The 9,261-nt window shown below is 34.9% G+C and overlaps 1 long non-coding RNA gene across 1 annotated transcript in view; it reads right to left on the reverse strand.

Annotated features, from left to right (window-relative positions):
* LOC118767214 overlaps positions 1-7,239 on the reverse strand; it is a 10,326-nt gene extending 3,087 nt beyond the window's left edge. Inside the window, exons 1-2 of the long non-coding RNA XR_005003120.1 lie at positions 7,118-7,239; positions 1,783-1,785 (exon numbers count right to left, since the gene is read on the reverse strand). This is a non-coding gene — a long non-coding RNA (uncharacterized LOC118767214). The remainder of the gene's footprint in view (positions 1-1,782; positions 1,786-7,117) is intronic.
* Positions 7,240-9,261: the final 2,022 nt, after the last annotated feature.

A 9,261-nucleotide genomic window follows, 5' to 3' on the forward strand; every position in this document is an offset into this window, starting at 1 on the left:
ATGATATCAAATGGTAATCCTTATGGAATTAACTGAACTTCCTTTCAAATTCTTGCTAGTTACGTCTTAGTTTACGATTCCTCTCATGTTATGTCTTTACGCGCAGGTCTCGTATCTCCTTGCAGCTATGTGCCTGTGCGCTCAGATTTCGTAGCTTCTTACAGTCATGTACCCTTCAACTTGATTTCTTGCTTCTTCGCAATTGAATACTTCATTTTTACCGCCTAACAAGTAACGAGACCAAGATATTTATCCTTACTTAGTTTTTTGAAAACTCTTTTCATCTTAAAAAAAGAAGCTTATAAATACCAAAAATCTTGTCGATTTATAGAGAGTGAAATTGACGTCGACAGAATCCGTTCATAAACCTGGCAGCGTACGTCTGTCTCTTGCTTTGATTGTCCGTCCGCGAAAGGAGATCATTCTGCTTCTATTGGAATTATCCTACTTGTTTAGGGTAAAATAACAAAAATCTTAACTGTAATAAAATTTTGTGTGTGATGTAAACGTGAGATAAAACATTTACAATTAATTGCTAGTTAAGCAGCATTGCTGCTTGTGGATAACTTATATTTATTACAAATATATACGCGAGGAATTAGTATAATTTAATTTGAATTTAATAAACTGTTTTATTATGAAGATTACTATCCATGTCACTGTTCCAAATAACCAAGGAAAGTAAAATAACAAAGTAAAATTGTTATTGTGCCTCGAATATAAACTGAAATCAGAGTTGCAAAGTGAAGCACCGAATATTCCAAGACACGGAGCTGTTAATATCCTAGTTAAATAAATAGAACTCCTTACCACAAATAATATGCAAATGCGGCAGTAAACAATCGACAGGTTGCAGAATACTGTTGCTTAGTCAAACTGCTCTGCGTGTAGAGTCAAATAACATCAACACACGCACTGCTTATACAAAAACATAAAAGAAAATATTGGAAAATGTAGTCGTTGGTATGCAAACCCAGAAAGAAATAGAGAAGTATTTTAGCTGCAATATCATTGTTTGTGTATTCAGGCAAGGATAAACTAGGCCTGTACAACGAGAATAGCAACAACAACGGTGGCAATAAGAGTAGTAGCAGTAACAACAATAGCAACAACAACAGAGAGAAAAATATGGTTTTCAAAAGGAAGAATAGTCTGTTATTGTTATCAAAGCAATATTCTACCATTTTGATGAAATCTAGTTGTCAGAATTGTAAGGCAAGTTGCACGCTTCCGGTGAGGAGGTGTTTTGATTTCCGGTCCAACGTCACAGAGACCGGATTCAAACACATGTTCAAAAGGAAAAATGTACATATAAAAAAATATTACAACAAAATAAAACGTGTTTTCTATAACTTGATGAGTTTTTATAGAATTATATATTTCATCTAAAGAGTTATTGAACTGGTTTCGATTTCCGATAGACAAGAGAAATACTTTTCGCTCTAGTTGTTTCAGTATATTACCCCGTCTCACCTGCCCCTATAATTAATACAGCCTCATTCTCTTTAGTTGGAAATTTGTCTGAGGAGAAACTGAATGATAGTTAACTTGTGTTTGTGTGTATTAGATATAGAGATATGTATATAAGTATGGAAATACATCTGTATTATTACTTCTCTCTCTCTTTCTCTTTCTTTTTCTCTATTTCTTTCTCTCTCTCTCCCCTTCTCCCTCTCTGTACAATTGAGATAATAGTGAGGGATTATCAATACTGCATAACGAAAATACTTCATAAGCTCTTTCTTGGAACTCCAGGCTAACAATATTGTTTAGATTAGTGACGAACTCAAAATGTTCTTGTGGCATGTTCCAAGGATACAGATCATCACAATTCTGTATAGTAAATCCGTGGTTGAGCTGCAGTAAACTGTTTTTCTTAGTTTTGTCTTTTACACTGAGTGATACATAAGGCAAGGTATAAATAATGGTCCTTACATATATTTTTTTTAATAGAGCAATTTGAGTTAAAACTGTTTCCATTAGTCATTATGGGTACGTTGCTGATAGGTTTACTCAAATGATGAGTTCAAAAAATGTGAGCAACCTGAAAGAATTAGTGCTACTTTCGTTAGAACCATTTCTGGTTGTTGTTGTTATTATTATTATTATTATTATTATTATTATTATTATTATTATTATATTATTATTATTATTATTATTAAGACGAAGAGCGAGATTCGATTGTAATAGACGTTTCATTGGTTGAACGATATTGCTTTCCTCTTTCTCTCTTTTTCTTTTCTTATGAAATTGAAACTTAAAGACTGATGATATTATTTCACCAAAGTGTGGATGCTAGGTTCTCTCATTCATACTTTAAATTTAAATTTAAATAATTTTGAATTATTATCACTTCTTATTTTGAACTCAGAGACCTACTGTCGAAATATCGTTCAACCAATAAAATATCTATTACAATCGAATCGCGCTCATCGTCTTGATTTACTATTGTGAAGAGTCACTTCAATCCTTTTAAAATATTATCATTATTATTATTATTATTATTATCATTATTATTATTATTATTATTATTATTATTATTATTATTATTATTATTATTATTATTATTATTATTATAATTGCTATTACTATTAATATTACTATCATCATCATCATCATCATCATCAACATCATCATCATCATCATCATCATTATCATTATTATTATTATTATCATCATTATCATCATTATCATTATTATTATTATTATTATTATTATTGTTATTATTATTAATATTATTATTATTCTATGTTTGACTTTTGCTTTATGTCTGTACAAGTTGGCTCCAAGTCTCATTCAGAGACCTCAAGAGACAACAGGTTGGAAGTTCTGTGCCATATATTTGGGTTTTTTTTTCGTGTTATACTAGTGAATGTCTAATACATAAAAATAAAGTTAAAAAATAAAATAAAATAAAATAAATAAATAAATAAATAACAAAAAGTTTGTTTTAAACCTTGGGATTACATAGAGAGTATTTTGCGTAGGATATGAGCAGTTCCCATGAGCACTATCTTTTGAATTTCTGCCATTTTGGGGTTTCCTGGTAACTGAGTAAGGTAGCAATTAGTCCCTTTCGCTATCATTCCCAGGGCACCTATGAAAACAGGTATTGTTTTAGTCTTCAGCTTCCACATTTTGCTGATTTCTATTTCAAGATCTTTATATTTGCTCAGTTTTTGGTAGGTCTTGACAGATACGTTTATATCGATTGGGACAGTCATATCAATGAGGAGGCATGTTCTTTGTCTGAAGCCTTTCAATATGATGTCTGGCCTATTTGCATCTATCTTCCTGTCAGTTTGAATGGTGAAGTTCCAGAGGAGTGAGATGTGGTCATTTTCAAGCACTGGAGGTGAATTGTGTTCCCAGCAGTTTTTTTCATGGGGCAAATCCAGGTTTTTGCAAATTACCCAGTGAATATATTGTGCAGCTCTATCATGCCTGTTGAGGTACTCTGTAGGCGCTAGAAGACTGCATTTGGAGACAACATGATCAATGGTTTCATTTTGTTGTCGGCATACACGTTCTTTAATATGTTGGCCTGGTAGTTTCTTGTTGGTAGGCATTGATCTTGAGCTGCTATGATAAACCCCTCTGTTTCAGATTTTAAGCCAGAGGCCATTAGCCATTGATGGGTCAGGGCTTTGTCAATATCTGCATTATTCGCTATCTTTGGGTATTTGCCATAGAGAGGTTTTTCTTGCCATTTATTATTCAGAATATCTAAGGCCGCATTTTTGGCACGGGTTTTCATGTGCTTAGCTTTTTCTGTGCTTGTTTCTTGTATGTCTATCTCTAATACCGAAATTGGTTGTATTCGGAATTCACTTAGATATTCCTTTGCCTGTTTTGTGACTGAGTATGATGCTTTCTTGTTTTCATGTTTTGAGACAAGTTTTAACATCCACTCTTCAGACTTTTTCAGGTAGGTGTCTAGGCCAATTGTAGCAATCTTCATTGATATTGCCAGTTGTAGAAGACCACGGCCTCCCTCTTTTCTTGGCAGATAGAGTCGTTCTGTATCTGCCTTAGGGTGGTGCATTCTATGCATTGTCAACAGTTTTCTTATTTTTCTGTCGAGCTGACATATTTCAGTAATTGACCAGTTAACAATATTTAAACTGTAAGTCACGACTGGTATAGCTAATGCATTGATCGCTTCGATCCTGTTTCTTGCATTCAGCTGTCTTGAGTAGTGCTCTCACTCTTCGATAGCATTCTCTCCTGATGCTTTCCTTCATCTCTGAATGCCTTATTCCGTTCCCTTCGATTACCCCTAGGTACTTGTAGCTCTCCGCTGGGTCTAGTTCTTTTATGACATTCTGCTGGTCAAGGTTAACGTTAGATGTTTCTGTCATTTTCTCCTTTGATAAAGGTAGCTTTTGCACATTTATCGCGGCTGAATTGCATTCTGATGTCGTCAGTGAATTGTTTGACTATCGCTAGTAAACCCTTGAGTTGTTGGTCATTTTTTGCAAAAAGCTTTAAATCATCCATGTAAATGAGATGATTTATATTTTTATCAAACATTTTATACCCATACTGCGCATCATTGAGCAGATTTGAGAAAGGTATTAAGGATAAACAAAAGAGGAGTGGTGACAGTGAGTCACCCTGGAAAATGCCACACGAAATTTTTACATCACCAGCATTTAGGGATTCATTGTCACTGTTCAGAGTTAGTGTGGTTCTCCATGATCTCATACTTACAGTCAAGAAGTTTCGCAGAGTAGGTGCTATCTTATACATTTCCAAGCATTTCCCAATCCAGCTATGTGGTAGGCAATCAAAAGCCTTTTTATAGTCTATCCAGGCTATTGATAAGTTTTTGTGTCGTTTGTGACAATCTTCTAAGATCATCTTATTGATGAGTAGTTGGTCTTTACAGCCGTAGGATCCACGTTTACATCCTCTCTGTTCATTAGGGAATATGCTGTTGTCTGTTAAAATACTATAGGTATATTCCGTCAGGACAGATAATACCGTTTTGTACATAGTTGTTAAGTAGGTTATGGGTCTATAGTTTTTTGGTTCATTTGTTTCTTGGTGTTATTTTTGAACATGTTGTTGTCCTTGAAAAATCTAACACGCTTTTCATACCTCACTATGCTGGCAACTTTGGCAGATACCTTTTGTTTGATGGTTTCTATGGTGGCATCAATATCAAGTATAGTTTTCATATTGTATTTTTTCAGTAATTTTTGGGTTTTTGTAGGTTTGGTAGTCTTGTTAGCCTTAAGGTTTTTCAAATATTCAATGTCAGATCTAAATATTTTAATTTGTTGTTGCAAATGCTCTTGCCAAGAAGGCTTTTTGTGGGAATGTTGCCGTTTTCTAATCTTCACACCACATAGGTTCGTTGAGATTTTCGCGGATGTATAATATAGGTGGTTGAGGTTTGTGATATCAACATCATTAGCTGAAATTATATCCTTAAGTGCAAGCCGGATTTTACCAATTATTTTCATGTTTAGGTTAGAGTTAAGGATTTTAGGAAGTGTATCACGTTCATCCCTGCTGGTTTCTTTAATTTTCAGCCATTCAATCATGATTTGATTTTTTAGCTCATGTAGTTCTGTTGGGTCAATATTTGTGTGACTTTCTTTATCTATTTGATGCTCATCTGTCTTAGTGTTTATGATTGGTTCAGGGAGTATTTCACTTTGCCTATCACTTATATTAACTCTTTCAATCCTCACTTCGTTTTTATCAGCCCTGGGCTGGTCTATAATTATTTCCTCTATATTATCTTCTCTAGCTGCAGCTTCGTTCATTTTATCCGATATTGCTTGTCTAACTTGATCAATCTCTACTTCAGTCAGTAATTTGTTTTTTATAATGTTTCTTCTGACGTTGGCAAGTTTGTTACTGTCTATGTAGGGTCTTACTTTAGGGTGTTTCTGTCTCCAGTTTAAGTATGCTTGTACAGTGCTAGATTTATCTGTGGGGAAATATATGGCATGGTAGAAGGCCTCAAGAACTTCTTTATTATCTTCCCTAGAGCATTTTCCTTCTTTTTCTTTTGATTATTTGGTGATGAGCATGGATGGCCATCTGTTGGAATATTCCGGTTGTGGGGTACGTCCAGCTCCTGTGTGTTGGGAATATTTGATCCAGTAGCTGATTTTTCAATCAGAATTTGGTTCAGTTTTCGGGTACGTGGTCTTTTGTAATCCGCGGAATGACCAATGAGGTTTATTGTTTGATTTGTTGGCCTTGAAGCATGACGAGCTTCCATTCTTATGGATCTGTCAGTTTAGGGTTCACTACATGTAAGTATTGCTCATAGCGCCGCTTCTTAAGACTAGCAGATCTATATTCGTCTGTATTTGTTTTGTTGATAGTTTTATCTCCGAACATTTTTTTTCCCTCTTCCTTTCTTCAAGGCTCACTCTGCCTGTATTAGTTCGAAATACGGAGAAGGAAAAGAAAAAAAGTGAAAAAGACGGGATCTGTCAGTTATTATTGTTATTACTATCACCTTCACCACCATCACCATCATCAGCAACATCACCATCACCATCATCATCATCAATGACATTGTTTTATGTGTAGCCACAGCCACTATCAACACTCCTACTGTCATTGTGTGGGAGAATCGTTGGTTAAAGAATTCATGTTCTTTGGGTCTATAAATAGATTCGGCCGATGGTGGAGACAAAGGACGTTAATGGTCAGTAAAAGGTCAAGCCTGTTTACATTTATTTATTATTTTTTTTTTCTTTCTCTTTTCTTCCTCTCCACAAACATATGTATATGTATACTCACTCACATACTATCTGATATTTACGTCGATGATTTTTTTTAATAAAAAACTTTCTGAGTTCAATGTTATGTATAAATTTTTTAAATTTCTGAATTTAGTTGTATGTATATATTAGTAGGTGCTGAATTCCATAACTTTTTATCGTGCATTTAATTGTATTGTTACAATAAAAGGTAATTTAAAAGGCAATTTTACACATTCTTATAGTTATGAGAGACGACTAAATGTAAATGTTCACACAGAATTGGAGATATTTATGTTTCTAATTTTCTTGTTAGGTGTACGTTTGTATGAGCTGTAGATATGTAAGTTTTTAAACTTATTTTGAGGGAAATTCAAATTACTCACAGAAAACAGTAGATCTTCCAGTTTTCTACAGTTGTTTTTTTTTTTCAGTTGCCCTGCTGGGTTCGTTGTTGCCAGTTCAGAGCATCGTAAAAATACGTCCATCCTCTGTCACGTCCAGCCGCCTTCCTATTATTATTATTATTATTATTATTATTATTATTATTATTATTATTATTATTGTTATTGTTATTGTTATTGTTGTTGTTGTTATTATTATTATGATTATTCCATGTTTGACTTTTGCTTTATATTTGTACAAGTTGGCTCCAAGTCTCACCCAGAGACCTCAAGAAACTACAGGTTGGAAGTTCCTGATGTTGTTATACCTAGTGTGCCATATATTTGGTTTTGTATTTAGTGTTGTACTAATGAATGTCTGAAAAAAACCCAACAAAATTATGTTTGTTTTAAAACTTGAGATTACATAGTAAATATTTTGCGTAGGATATGAGCAGTTCCCATGAGCACTATCTTTTGAATTTCTGCCATTTTGGGGTTTCCTGGTATCTGAGTTAGGTAGCAATCAGCCCCTTTTCCTATCATTCCCAGAACACCTATGACAACAGGTATTGTTTTAGTCTTCAGGTTCCACATTTTGCTGATTTCTATTTCATGATCTTTATATTTGCTCAGTTTTTGGTAGGTCTTGACAGATACGTTTATATCGATTGGGACAGTCATATCAATGAGGATGCATGTTCTTTGTTTGAAGTCTTTCAATATGATGTCTGGTCTATTTGCATCTATCTTTCTGTCAGTTTGAATGGGGAAGTTCCTGAGGAGTGAGATGTGGTCATTTTCAAGCACTGGAGGTGGATTGTGTTCCCACCAGTATTTTCATGGGGCAAATCCAGGTTTGTGCAGATTACCGGTGAATATATTGTGCAGCTCTATCATGCCTGTTGAGATACTCTGATACTCTGTAGGCGCTAGAAGCCTGCACTTGGAAACAACATGATCAATGGTTACATTTTGTTGTTGACATACATGACATGTTGGGCTACTGCCGTTCTTTAATATGTTGGCCTGGTAGTTCCTTATTGGTAGGCATTGATCTTGAGCTGCTATGATAAACCCTTCTGTTTCAGATTTTAAATCAGAGGCCATTAGCCATTGATGGGTCAGGGCTTTGTCAACATCTGCATTATTCGCACTCTTTCGGTATATGCCATAGAGAGTTTTTTCTCGCCATTTATCATTCAGAATATCTAAGGCAGCAGTTTTAGCACGGGTTTTCATGCGCTTAGCTTGTTTCTTGTATGTCTAATTCCGAAATTTGTTGTATTCGGAATTCACTTAGATATTTCTTTTGCCTATTTTGCTACTGAGTATGATGCTTTCTTGTTTTCATGTTTTGAGACAAGTTTTAACATCCAGTCCTCAGACTTTTTCAGGTAGGTGTCTAGGCCAATTGTAGCAATCTTCATTGTTATTGCCAGTTGTAGAAGACCACGCCCTCCCTCTTTTCTTGGCAGATGAAGTCGTTCTGTATCTGCCTTAGGGTGGTGCATTCTATGCATTGTCAACAGTTTTCTTATTTATCTGTCGAGCTGACATATTTCAGTAATTGACCAGTTAACGATATTGAAACTGTAAATCACGACTGGTATGGCTAATGTATTGATCGCTTCGATTCTGTTTCTTGCATTCAGCTCTGTCTTGAGTATTGCTCTTATTCTGCGATAACATTCTCACCTGAACCTTTCCTTCATTACTGAATGCCTTATTCCGTTCCCGTCAATTACCCCTAGGTACTTGTAACTCTCCGCTGGGTCTAGTTCTTTTATGACATTCTGCTGGTCAAGGTTAAAGTTAGATGTTTCTGTCATTTTTCCTTTGATAAAAGTAGCTTTTGCACATTTATCGAGGCCGAATTGCATTCTCATGTTGTCACTGAATTGTGTAACAATTGCTAGTAAGCCCTTGAGTTGTTGGTTATTTTTTGCAAAGAGCTTTAAATCATCCATGTAAATGAGATGATTTATATTTTTATCAAACATTTTATACCCGTACTGCGCGTCATTGAGCAATTTTGAGAGAGGTATTAAGGCTAAACAAAAGAGGAGTGGTGACAGTGAGTCACCCTGGAAAATGCCACATGAAATTTTTATATCACCAGCATTTAGAGATTCATTGTCATTGTT

The sequence above is a fragment of the Octopus sinensis genome, linkage group LG19, assembly GCF_006345805.1.
Source record: "Octopus sinensis linkage group LG19, ASM634580v1, whole genome shotgun sequence".
NCBI classification, from domain to species: domain Eukaryota; kingdom Metazoa; phylum Mollusca; class Cephalopoda; order Octopoda; family Octopodidae; genus Octopus; species Octopus sinensis.